Genomic DNA, 14235 nt, shown 5'->3' on the forward strand with positions numbered 1-14235 from the left:
TTTTACTATTTTATAAACAATTGAATATTTAAATTCTTTTTTTTTTTTTTTTGCTTTAATGATAAAATTTATGATTCTATTTCTTTTTTTTATTCAATTTTTTTTATAGCTATTAGATTTCATGGTTTACATGTACTAATTGAATCATTTTTCTTTTAGTATCTCCATATCGACTGTTAAAAATTCATTTTTGAAATAAACATAATATAAATTTTGAATTAGCCATTTGATATTGACATTTTATTGATGTAATTTGATTATTTTTATTTATTTATATTTTGTTTATTTATTGATTTAAATTTAAAAATTAAATTTCAATTATTTATATATATATATATATATATATTGTATAAATAAATACGTTTAATTTTCAATTAAGAAAATTAATTAAATTTAATATAATTATATATATATATCTTTTTATGTTTTTATTAATCACTTTAATTTCATTAATCCTTTTAATAAATTTATTTCAATAAAAAAAAGATTTTGAAAAAGATCTCCTTTTGAATGTGGATTTAGCCCTATTACAAAATCTAATTTATCCTTTTCACTTCCTTTTTTTTTTTTAATAACAATAATATTCTTAATTTTTGATGTTGAAATTATTTTATTTTTACCTGTTATTTATTCTTTAAAATCTTATAGAACATTAATTTCATATTTTTTAATTTTATTAATTTTATCATTTGAGGGAATAAACAATTATTTAAATTGAATATTTTAATTAGATTATAATAATTACAATAACTAAAATAATATAAGGATTTAATTAATTGAATCAATCTTTAAGTCGAAATTAAATGTAAATTATTACTTCTTATATATTGTTATAATAAATAAATTTTAATAAATTTTAAATTAATTAAAGCTAATTATTTAGCAATTTATTGTTAATAAATTATTTAGATATTATATTATTCTAACTAAATTATATATTATTATCTATTTAAAAAATTTAAAAATTTTCATTAATATTTTCATTAATATTACACTCTATATATAAGCTATTTAAATAAATAATTTAATTAATTAATTAATAAAATTAATTATGTTAATTAAAAAATAAATTACATAAATTATACTAGTTAAAAATACATTAATTTTAATATAATATTAGTAATTTTAAAACTATGTAAATTTAATGTTAAAAATAAAAATTTACTTGATAATATTTTAATAATTGATTTTTCAATGAATACTTTATAATTAAATATTGATAAAATTAATTTTTTTTATAAATTCTTTTATAAATTATATTTATAAATATAAATAATATTTGCAATAAACCAATTATTACTTAATAAAACAAATTTATAAAAATTATGTCCTATAGTTATTCTTATAATTATTATTTTAAATATTATTAATTCATAAATTCATAATAAATTAATCTTAAAATTATTATTATTATAGAAATTTCCATAATTTCATCTTCTTTTTAAATACAACATTAATTATTAAATATTTATTTGTTATTACTAAAATTATTCAAAAAGAACACGAAACAGTTAAAATTGTTCCAATAATTAAATTTACTGTTGAAAAATAATATATTTTTCTAGAAAAAACATTCAATAATTAAATCTTTAGAATAATAACCAACTAAAAATATAATCTTAAAATTGAACAAATAATAATTATCCTTTTTAATGGATAAGCATAATATATTTGAAGCATAATATAATTGAATATCTTGATTTCAATTTATAAAATGTATATATCTTCCAACACATTAATAAATAAATATTAATGACTTAAATTTTGCATGAATAAATAAATAAAATAAATAAAAATACTAATTCAGTAAATCCTAGATAATATTCTTATTATAAAACCTAATTGTCTTAATGTTGAATAAGCAACAATTTTTTTTTAAATCTAATTCAAAATTTGCTGAAATTCAGCAAATAATATTGTTAATTTTGAAATTAATAAAATAATATTTTTATATTTACGCTCTAATAAATCTACATAACGAATTGATAAATAAATTCCAGCTGTTATCAATATTGAAGAATGAATTAAAAATGAAACAGATGTTGGATCTTTCATTGCCATTGATAATCAAATTGAAAAAGGAATTTGAGCTCTTTTAGTGAAAGCTATTAACAATAAAAAAATCATTATAAATTTATTTATTTTATAAAAAGATAAATTTCATCTTCCATAATAAATTATTAAACATATAATTAATAAGTAATAATAATCCAATATCACGTTTTAAAATAAACTATATGTAATAGTTAAAGTTACCTGAAGTAAATGATTTTATTTTTATGTGATAAATTACTAAAAATAAAAATTAATTCTAACTTATCTCAACCTAAAATAATTGATAATATATTTGGTCTTGAAATTAATATATATATAGAAATTAAAAATAAAATTATTAAATATAAAAACCGATTTATTTTTAATTCTCTTAAATTTATATATCTAATTCAATAAATAAATAATTATAGAAAAATCCTTACTAAAAAAATGAGTATTAATGATTTATAATCAATTATTATTAAAAATAAATTTTATAGAATTAAATGTATAAATATTTTATTTAAAATAACAATTTTACTTAAATATAAAAATCTTAATAATATAATAAATAATCTAAATTTAAATAACAAAATTCCAATTAATTATATTTTTATGATAATTTAAAATAAATTTATATTTATATAATTTCACAAATCAATATTTTTATTAAACTATTTAAATAAATATTAAATAAAATATAATTTTGAAAACATTAAATTTAATGGAATTCAATTATTAAAATAGTGTATTATTAAAATAAAATATTCAACCAATAAATAAAATTATTAATTTTAAATCTTATATAAGTTTTTCCATGATTAGTTAATATAAATAAATAAATCTAAATAAACGATATATTTTTAAAATAATAATTATAAATTTTAATCATGATACTAAACCATAAGTATTAATATAATTTCACTTACTAAATTTAATGAAACAGGTGATCCTATATTATATAGATTATATAGATAAATATAGATGAACATATTACAAATCAAAATAAAAATATTGTAGATATAAAGTTAATTATATCTTTATTAACAAATATTAAACGTCTAGTTTGTTTATAAATTATATTTACTAAGAAAAAATAATCCTGAAAATTTAAGACCACGAGAAATTATTATTAAATAACCACCATTTATTCTTATTTTAAAAAAAGTTAATATTCTTATAATTATTAATCCTATATATACAATTGATGAAATTGCAATAATAGATTTTATATCATACTGAGATAAACATATTAATCTTAAAATTAAAATTCCAAATGAATTAATTACAATTAAAATTTTTGTATAAAAATAAATTGATTCTTAAAAATTTTTATTAATCATAATATTCCATATCCTCCTAATTTCAATATAATTGAAGCTAAAATTATTGATTCATAATAACCATCATGCTTCAACATGAGTCTTTAATAATCAACCATGAAGTAAATAAATTGGAATTTTAACTGAAAATGATATTAATAAATACATAAATAATATTAAATTTAAATTTAAATTTAATTTTTCAATTAATATTAAATTTAATCTACAATTAATTTAATCTACAATTCAATAAATATAATAAATAATATATAATATAATTAATGAAAAAATTATTGTATAAAATATTAATTAAATTTGATAATTAAGGATTTTCTTAATCATCGTCATTTGGCAATTAAATAAAAAATCAATAAAATAAATCTAATTCATAAAATAAATAAAATACCAATAAGTTTATTGATATAAAAACTAATAATAATGAAATTATTAATAATAAATTTATAAACAAACAATTTATTCTATTATTATTTAATTATAAAAAAATTAATCAAAAACCTCATAAAGTTAATATTATTAAATAGTAAGAAATATTATTGAAACTAAAATTACAAAAATAAAAATTCATTCAATTCAATTAAAAGTAAGTAAATTTATTAAGTAAATTTATTAATAATATTATAATTAAATTTAAATTATTTTTTTAATAAATAATATAAATAAATATACAAATATTAATAAAATTATAATAATCCTAAGTTAATAAATTAAATCTAATATTCTTAATTTTCGATGACATAATTCATAATTTATTCTTGCTAATAATGATATACCCAAAACTAATTCACAAACAGAAAATATTAAAAAAATTAAAAATAATCATGTATTATATTCATTATCAATAATATAAAATAAAACTATAATAACCAAAAATTCTGTTAAAATTAAAAATCTTAGAAAATTTAGATTATAGTATAATGTAAATATAAAAGATAATAAAATTATTAAAAATATTAATTTAATAAATTTTAATTATTATTTAGCTAAATAGTTTAATTCCAACTTTATTCGATAATAGATTTGAAGCGATTGTCATAGAATAACTAGGGAAAATTTAGTGTAAATGACAATGTTTTCTGGTTGCAATTATAACAAAATATATATATGTCTATTATCTTCAGTAATTCACCTATTTTAAGATTACCGAATTCTAAGGATTCCAAAATTTCTTCATACGAGCATGAAACCCATTGTCGAGAGAACTCATTACATTCAATTTTGGCTGGTTATTCTACATTATGATCGTATAACGAATAGGAAATTTTGAAATTTTTAGAATTAGGTAATGTTAAAACCACTTTATCTCTGGATATAATAATAATATAATACATAAATCATATATATGTACTATAGCTATTTTATTATATTAGAGCTACATTATAGCTATATAGCTATCCATACATAAATCGTATAAGTACATATATAAATTCATACACACAAGAAATAATATATATACAGATTATATACAGAAACTACATATATAAGATAAAAAGAAAACGTATTTTCATTCGTTACTTTACATCTCTGGATTTACGTATTATATTTAGATAAAAAGAAAAAATTTCATAATTAAAACCGTTGTATCTCCGAAAATATATCGCATATACAACGTAATATAAATATAGTAAGTAAACGATACAGCGCTATACAAACGCACAAAAATAATATATACACACATACGTTCGTTTAAGATATACATACACATACATTATTCGAATAATATATATATAATAGACATATAAAAACGATATCTTGAAAAAGTTTTAAAAGTTCTTATGTACAAGAGTGGTGGTGTTAAGAAACACACATATATGGACAGATAAAATGGTATATATATAAACACACGCAATTAAAACGATATATATGTACAAATATAATAGGAACATAACATAGTATAACACGATATAAATATAGTAGGTATATAATAATAACGATTTACACACACATGTAAAAATCATATATATATGTACAAACACACACAGAAACGATATATACCTAAACTAAAAAGAAATGTATCTTCCTTCATACTCCGAAAATATAAAATATATATAATAAATATATTGTAACATAAATATAGCGGATATTTAATAATAGCGATATACATTCGAACAATAATCACATACGTATATATACATATTTATACACAAAGCATACAGAAAAGATGTATATACATACAAATAAGAAGAAGAACACTTTCATTAAATCATCGTTAAGTATTCAAGTTTAAATACATATATTCCGATATATTTCAAAGATATATATATATATATCTAATAACATAATAAATATAACATAACGCAATATAAACATAGTACATACGCATAATAATAGCAATGCACAAATATACGAAAGAACCATACATATATTGAATAAATATGTAGTAAATATAAAAACGATACAATACATATATAACGAAAGAGATTACCGAATTCTAAAGAAATTCAAAAATTTCTTCATCTTTATACGATCATAACGTTCGACATTCCTTATCGTGAGAATCCTTTACCCAATTTTGACTGTCTACTCCTCTACAAACAGTTCATACATTACGATCATATAAAGAAGAAAAATTTTAAAATTTTATGAATAGTGTATTATTAAAACGATTATATCTCTGAAGATAAAGGAGACAAATATAGTTCTCTTCGTTCTTTACAAGCGGGAAACGTTGATCTTTATGCTCAATTTTAGCTGGTTACTCTACAACAAGCGATTCGTACGCTATGGTACATTATCATGCTTTTAACATTTCATTTGTGCATTTTCAAAATAAGATACAAGATTGTCAGAAGAATTTAGTTGTGAATATTAATTTAGATGAAAATTATTTAAACGTATCAAAAGAACATTAATGTATCACGTAACAAGATGAACAAGATAAAATAGTATAAGCATTGGAATAAGAAGATTGGAGAAGATGAAATATTTTTATGAAATATTCATTTTACTTAAATAAAATTTTAGATTTCGATAATCTAACTACGGATGATGCAGATACACAAGTTTTCGAAATGATACTTTAACAGTTGCAAGTTTAGATAGAAATAGATTATATTTGGATTCAACGACTCAACACAATTTGGAATCTACAATTTTACTACACAGTAAAATGAAAATTTTGAAGTTAGATGTTATCGTTTCTTATTAGAGGATAATATGATATCTATCTAATATATTTTTATATATTTAACATATATTCTATGGTAGGCAATGATAAAGATTGGCATGACGAAATTAGAAGTTTGAAAATGATATAATAAGCGATACGTAATTGAACGAATGAGTCATAAAAAAATTGAAGATAAATTTATGAGTAAAAATAAGTATAAATTTAATATCTTCGTTAACGGTATTCTTACGTATTCAGAAGCATTGAAAAAGAAAGAAAAAGAAGGAAATGCGATAATAGTAATTTGGAAAATAATTCGATAGATAAGAAGGAAAAAAGATGAAAAAGCTGGAAAAACTGATATATATATATATACAAGCATGCATATATATATGTATACGTATATATATAAACAGGTAATATACAGTAAAACTATCATATTTCATGAATAATATAAATTATTGAATTATCTAAAAAATTATATTACGCTCTTAGACTACTGATATTACTACCGTTAGTTTGATTATTCGAGGTTTTATTTGTAATTTAATATATAGGCATGCAAATTTTTTTATAGTATCTTGTAAAGAAATTGAATTATTATGAAAGATTTGATTTCGATGAAAACTTATATATAGCAATATATTAAAGTGTTATGTATAGAATAATTTATTTTTGGACAAAAATTTTTTTGAGTATGTGAAATCAACTTTCATTTTTTCATATTTTGGATACAATTTTTGCTGAAAATATACTTCTTTTTATCTCCGATGATAGATTTAGAATTAAATATCTTGTAATTTAAAATTTTATTTTATCTTGAAACATTACGTAATGAAATTATATATAAAGAAAAATAATGTTGAAATTTGAAAAATTAATTTCACTGCTTTGAAATGATGTTCCATAATAAAAAAATGGTTTCATATTATTATACTCGCAATATTTCATATAAAACAAAATTATCGTTGATTTCGATAACACGAATTTAATTGAATATGTGTAAAGTGTATGAAAACTTCTGCGACTAACTGTACATATAAAATTCTTATTAACAAGTTAATAATTAAAAATTAATAAATTTTACACAAATTGGATTTACATATTTACATTAAAAAAAGTACTTCGTTCAAACATATTATGTAAATTAATTTAAAAAAAATTAAAGATTGATCGTATTTTATGTGTTTATATATGTATAAATGTGTGTGTATGTATACAATACAAATGTACATATATATACGCATATATTGTATCCTTTTATAAAGGTGAAAATTAAAGAAAGATAAAGATTTTTGATAATATAAATAGTTTATATTTTTATGAAAAACGTCATATATATCGTCTGATAATATTAGTGTTATTTATTCGATAAATAAATTTGTGATATCATATATTTGTTAATTAATTTTTTATAACTAAATATATATCAAAATTATGATAATTAAAATAATTAAAATAATATTGTGAACAGGTGTGGTACATTATTAATTTATAACAATGTAATTGTTATATTGTAAATATATATATATATTTATATATAACAATTTAAATCGAATGCTGTTATAAAAGAGCTAAGATACGTTTAGGATATTTAAATATCGTTTTTTGTCGTCACGTTTAATTATTTTCCAATAGATATTCTGTGAATTTATATTTTGTAAATCATATACATATACATAAACATATATTAATAATATATTTAAAAATACGATGTAAAATGTAAATTATAAATATATAAACAAATTTAATGCATAATTTTAAAAGATTGCTACGAATAATGCGAAATAACACGTAACCTTAACGATTATAAAATGAAAGTTATGAAAGTTGAAAATTTGACAGTAAAAAGAAATAAAAAAAGAAAATCAATGGTATGAAATAATAATATTTTAATAAATGCTTAATACATAAATATTAAATAAGTGCTTAGTGAAGTGTTTTAGTTTTCTTTAGTTTTCTTTATTTATTTAATTTGAAAGTGTGGAAATGTAAATAATTCAACTATTTTTCTGGAAATTTTTATCAATTCTGGAATATTTTTACCAATTTGTATTATAAAATTAACAATTGTTTATATAGTAGAATTTTAGAACATACGTAAATATAAATCTCACATATAGTTTCTCTCCATATTAATTTTCATAGTTTTGTTATTTTGAAGATTATACTTTTTAAAATTATACGATATAATTAGAATACGAAGAATTATAATAATGCAGAAATATTTAAATTCATAATAATTTTGGTGTTTAAATATATTGATAAACATTCGTAATAATAATAATAATAATAATAATCCATTTTAAATATATCTTGTTCTAAAATAAGATTTAATTGTCTATATTAATGTTATTTAACTATATTACGTGGAAATCGACAATGTGGAATTTATAATGGTCTAATCTCGTGATTTGTCTTGTAAAAACAAATTCTATGACGCAGTGTTTAAAGAATCATGTGGATAAAGAAAATTCATCAATTCCGAAGCACACGTAACCTTATTACGGACACGATTGCCTTAATTTTTTTCTGTAGAAGATAAAATCGAGATAAAGGTCGAAAGATCCGTGGATTTGTTCAATTGTCATTAATAAATGCAAAAATTTGTAATGTAATGTCATCTCGTGTTTCATTAGAATCCATTGCATGCATTGAATCCATAGAATCCATAGAATGCATTGTATTTTCTTGTAAAAGTGGTGAAGAAAGTTTTGACTCTAGTGTTCTTAAATGTCGTGTAAGTTTTCATAAAATCATAAAATTAAAAATTAACCTCTATATATATTATTGGAATAAGTCAAATGTTAACATCTGACTTTTATGTAATAAATATATAAATATTTTTTGTTTTTTTATAAGGAAAAATTCATCCAATATGCCTGTCTGACACTGCACACTGTCAGAATACACAGGCAGCCTTAAAATGTTATGCAGAAGCATGACTTTACAGCTATTCTATTCTATCATTTTTAAATGTAAGTAATGAAACGGAACAAGAAATTTGATTGGATTAGATATAGGAATACTTTTGGTCCTTCGGTAAAACATATATCTGAAAATATAATGGCAATAAAATACTAAGCTTGGATTAAATGTCCATCAGGTTAAAATATTCATTTTTCTTTTTTCATTAGAAAATTAAAACAAACAGAATCAAACATTGTTATTTTTGTTATTCTTCTATGATTATAATCTTTATAATTTAATATTTAATTACAAACATATTAATTATTTCCAATAGATATTCTGTGAATTTATATTTATGTACATTTTTATGCTTTTTATGTTTCATTTGTGCATTTTCCAAATAAGATACAAGAAGAAGAATTTAGTTGTGAATATTAATTTAGATGAAAATGATTTAAGTATATCAAAAGAACATTAATATCAATGTATCATGTAACAAGATGAACGAGATAAAATAGTAAGTATTGGTAAGAAGATTGATATGAAATATATGATAAAAAAAATGCTTTCCAATAAAGACTCTCCAATATTTTTAATTAATTTTATAGTTATTATTGAATTAGTTAAATTAATTATTTGACTTTATCAATGAACTTTATCAATTTGATTATCAGCAAATTTAATTTCAGGACATTTAATTTTAACATTATTAGGTATTTTTATTAGAAATTTTATTGCAATAATTCCAATTAATTTATTAATTCAAAATACATTATTAACTTTAGAAATTTTTATATCAATTATTCAATGATATGTATTTTCAATTTTCTTAATTTTATATTTTTCAGAATCAAATGAATTTTAATTAATAAATAATGAAGAAAAACTTTTCATTTAATGTAATCATAAATTGCCCATGACCAATTATTTTATCTTTTAGATTATTTGAATTAACAAGAACAATTTTTTTACTTATAATTTTAAATATAATTAATACCACTTTAATTATAATATTTTGATTTTGTGATATTATTCGAGATAGAATATTTTATTATAAAGGATTACATACATTTTTTATTATTAATTTTTAAAAATTTAGAATAATTTTACTTATTTTAGAATTAATATATTTTGTTTTTTTTTTTTTTTTTTTTTTTTTGACTTTTTTTCATACATCAATCTTCCCAAATATGAAATTGGAATTGATATATTATGACCACCAAAAATATTAAATTTTTAATTCAATAGAAATTCCATTATTAAATTCATTTACTTTAATTTCTCCAGGTAAGATTTACAGTAACATTAAGTCATTATTATTTAATTATTAATAAATTAAAATATAGAAAATTTTATATAACACAAACAATTTTATTAGGGATTTATTTTACTATTTTATAAACAATTGAATATTTAAATTCTTTTTTTTTTTTTTTTTGCTTTAATGATAAAATTTATGATTCTATTTCTTTTTTTTATTCAATTTTTTTTATAGCTATTAGATTTCATGGTTTACATGTACTAATTGGATCATTTTTCTTTTAGTATCTCCATATCGACTGTTAAAAATTCATTTTTGAAATAAACATAATATAAATTTTGAATTAGCCATTTGATATTGACATTTTATTGATGTAATTTGATTATTTTTATTTATTTATATTTTGTTTATTTATTGATTTAAATTTAAAAATTAAATTTCAATTATTTATATATATATATATATATTGTATAAATAAATACGTTTAATTTTCAATTAAGAAAATTAATTAAATTTAATATAATTATATATATATATATCTTTTATGTTTTTATTAATCACTTTAATTTCATTAATCCTTTTAATAAATTTATTTCAATAAAAAAAAAAGATTTTGAAAAAGATCTCCTTTTGAATGTGGATTTAGCCCTATTACAAAATCTAATTTATCCTTTTCACTTCCTTTTTTTTTTTTTAATAACAATAATATTCTTAATTTTTGATGTTGAAATTATTTTATTTTTACCTGTTATTTATTCTTTAAAATCTTATAGAACATTAATTTCATATTTTTTAATTTTATTAATTTTATCATTTGAGGGAATAAACAATTATTTAAATTGAATATTTTAATTAGATTATAATAATTACAATAACTAAAATAATATAAGGATTTAATTAATTGAATCAATCTTTAAGTCGAAATTAAATGTAAATTATTACTTCTTATATATTGTTATAATAAATAAATTTTAATAAATTTTAAATTAATTAAAGCTAATTATTTAGCAATTTATTGTTAATAAATTATTTAGATATTATATTATTCTAACTAAATTATATATTATTATCTATTTAAAAATTTAAAAATTTTCATTAATATTTTCATTAATATTACACTCTATATATAAGCTATTTAAATAAATAATTTAATTAATTAATTAATAAAATTAATTATGTTAATTAACAATAAATTACATAAATTATACTAGTTAAAAATACATTAATTTTAATATAATATTAGTAATTTTAAAACTATGTAAATTTAATGTTAAAAATAAAAATTTACTTGATAATATTTTAATAATTGATTTTTCAATGAATACTTTATAATTAAATATTGATAAAATTAATTTTTTTTATAAATTCTTTTATAAATTATATTTATAAATATAAATAATATTTGCAATAAACCAATTATTACTTAATAAAACAAATTTATAAAAATTATGTCCTATAGTTATTCTTATAATTATTATTTTAAATATTATTAATTCATAAATTCATAATAAATTAATCTTAAAATTATTATTATTATAGAAATTTCCATAATTTCATCTTCTTTTTAAATACAACATTAATTATTAAATATTTATTTGTTATTACTAAAATTATTCAAAAAGAACACGAAACAGTTAAAATTGTTCCAATAATTAAATTTACTGTTGAAAAATAATATATTTTTCTAGAGAAAAACATTCAATAATTAAATCTTTAGAATAATAACCAACTAAAAATATAATCTTAAAATTGAACAAATAATAATTATCCTTTTTAATGGATAAGCATAATATATTTGAAGCATAATATAATTGAATATCTTGATTTCAATTTATAAAATGTATATATCTTCCAACACATTAATAAATAAATATTAATGACTTAAATTTTGCATGAATAAATAAATAAAATAAATAAAAATACTAATTCAGTAAATCCTAGATAATATTCTTATTATAAAACCTAATTGTCTTAATGTTGAATAAGCAACAATTTTTTTTTAAATCTAATTCAAAATTTGCTGAAATTCAGCAAATAATATTGTTAATTTTGAAATTAATAAAATAATATTTTTATATTTACGCTCTAATAAATCTACATAACGAATTGATAAATAAATTCCAGCTGTTATCAATATTGAAGAATGAATTAAAAATGAAACAGATGTTGGATCTTTCATTGCCATTGATAATCAAATTGAAAAAGGAATTTGAGCTCTTTTAGTGAAAGCTATTAACAATAAAAAAATCATTATAAATTTATTTATTTTATAAAAAGATAAATTTCATCTTCCATAATAAATTATTAAACATATAATTAATAAGTAATAATAATCCAATATCACGTTTTAAAATAAACTATATGTAATAGTTAAAGTTACCTGAAGTAAATGATTTTATTTTTATGTGATAAATTACTAAAAATAAAAATTAATTCTAACTTATCTCAACCTAAAATAATTGATAATATATTTGGTCTTGAAATTAATATATATATAGAAATTAAAAATAAAATTATTAAATATAAAAACCGATTTATTTTTAATTCTCTTAAATTTATATATCTAATTCAATAAATAAATAATTATAGAAAAATCCTTACTAAAAAAATGAGTATTAATGATTTATAATCAATTATTATTAAAAATTAAATTTTATAGAATTAAATGTATAAATATTTTATTTAAAATAACAATTTTACTTAAATATAAAAATCTTAATAATATAATAAATAATCTAAATTTAAATAACAAAATTCCAATTAATTATATTTTTATGATAATTTAAAATAAATTTATATTTATATAATTTCACAAATCAATATTTTTATTAAACTATTTAAATAAATATTAAATAAAATATAATTTTGAAAACATTAAATTTAATGGAATTCAATTATTAAAATAGTGTATTATTAAAATAAAATATTCAACCAATAAATAAAATTATTAATTTTAAATCTTATATAAGTTTTTCCATGATTAGTTAATATAAATAAATAAATCTAAATAAACGATATATTTTTAAAATAATAATTATAAATTTTAATCATGATACTAAACCATAAGTATTAATATAATTTCACTTACTAAATTTAATGAAACAGGTGATCCTATATTATATAGATTATATAGATAAATATAGATGAACATATTACAAATCAAAATAAAAATATTGTAGATATAAAGTTAATTATATCTTTATTAACAAATATTAAACGTCTAGTTTGTTTATAAATTATATTTACTAAGAAAAAATAATCCTGAAAATTTAAGACCACGAGAAATTATTATTAAATAACCACCATTTATTCTTATTTTAAAAAAAGTTAATATTCTTATAATTATTAATCCTATATATACAATTGATGAAATTGCAATAATAGATTTTATATCATACTGAGATAAACATATTAATCTTAAAATTAAAATTCCAAATGAATTAATTACAATTAAAATTTTTTGTATAAAAATAAATTGATTCTTAAAAATTTTTATTAATCATAATATTCCATATCCTCCTAATTTCAATATAATTGAAGCTAAAATTATTGATTCATAATAACCATCATGCTTCAACATG

General features: G+C 17.2%; 2 long non-coding RNA genes across 2 annotated transcripts in view; both read left to right on the top strand.

Annotated features, from left to right (window-relative positions):
• Positions 1–14235, top strand: part of LOC133666514 (uncharacterized) — a 224020-nt gene that overhangs the window by 77991 nt on the left and 131794 nt on the right. The window lies entirely within an intron of this gene.
• LOC133666643 (uncharacterized) lies at positions 9353–10284 on the top strand. Its single transcript, XR_009831047.1, has 2 exons — positions 9353–9910; positions 10242–10284. It is a non-coding gene; the product is annotated as an uncharacterized LOC133666643 (long non-coding RNA).

Source organism: Apis cerana, linkage group LG8 (assembly GCF_029169275.1).
Source record: "Apis cerana isolate GH-2021 linkage group LG8, AcerK_1.0, whole genome shotgun sequence".
Lineage (NCBI taxonomy): Eukaryota > Metazoa > Arthropoda > Insecta > Hymenoptera > Apidae > Apis > Apis cerana.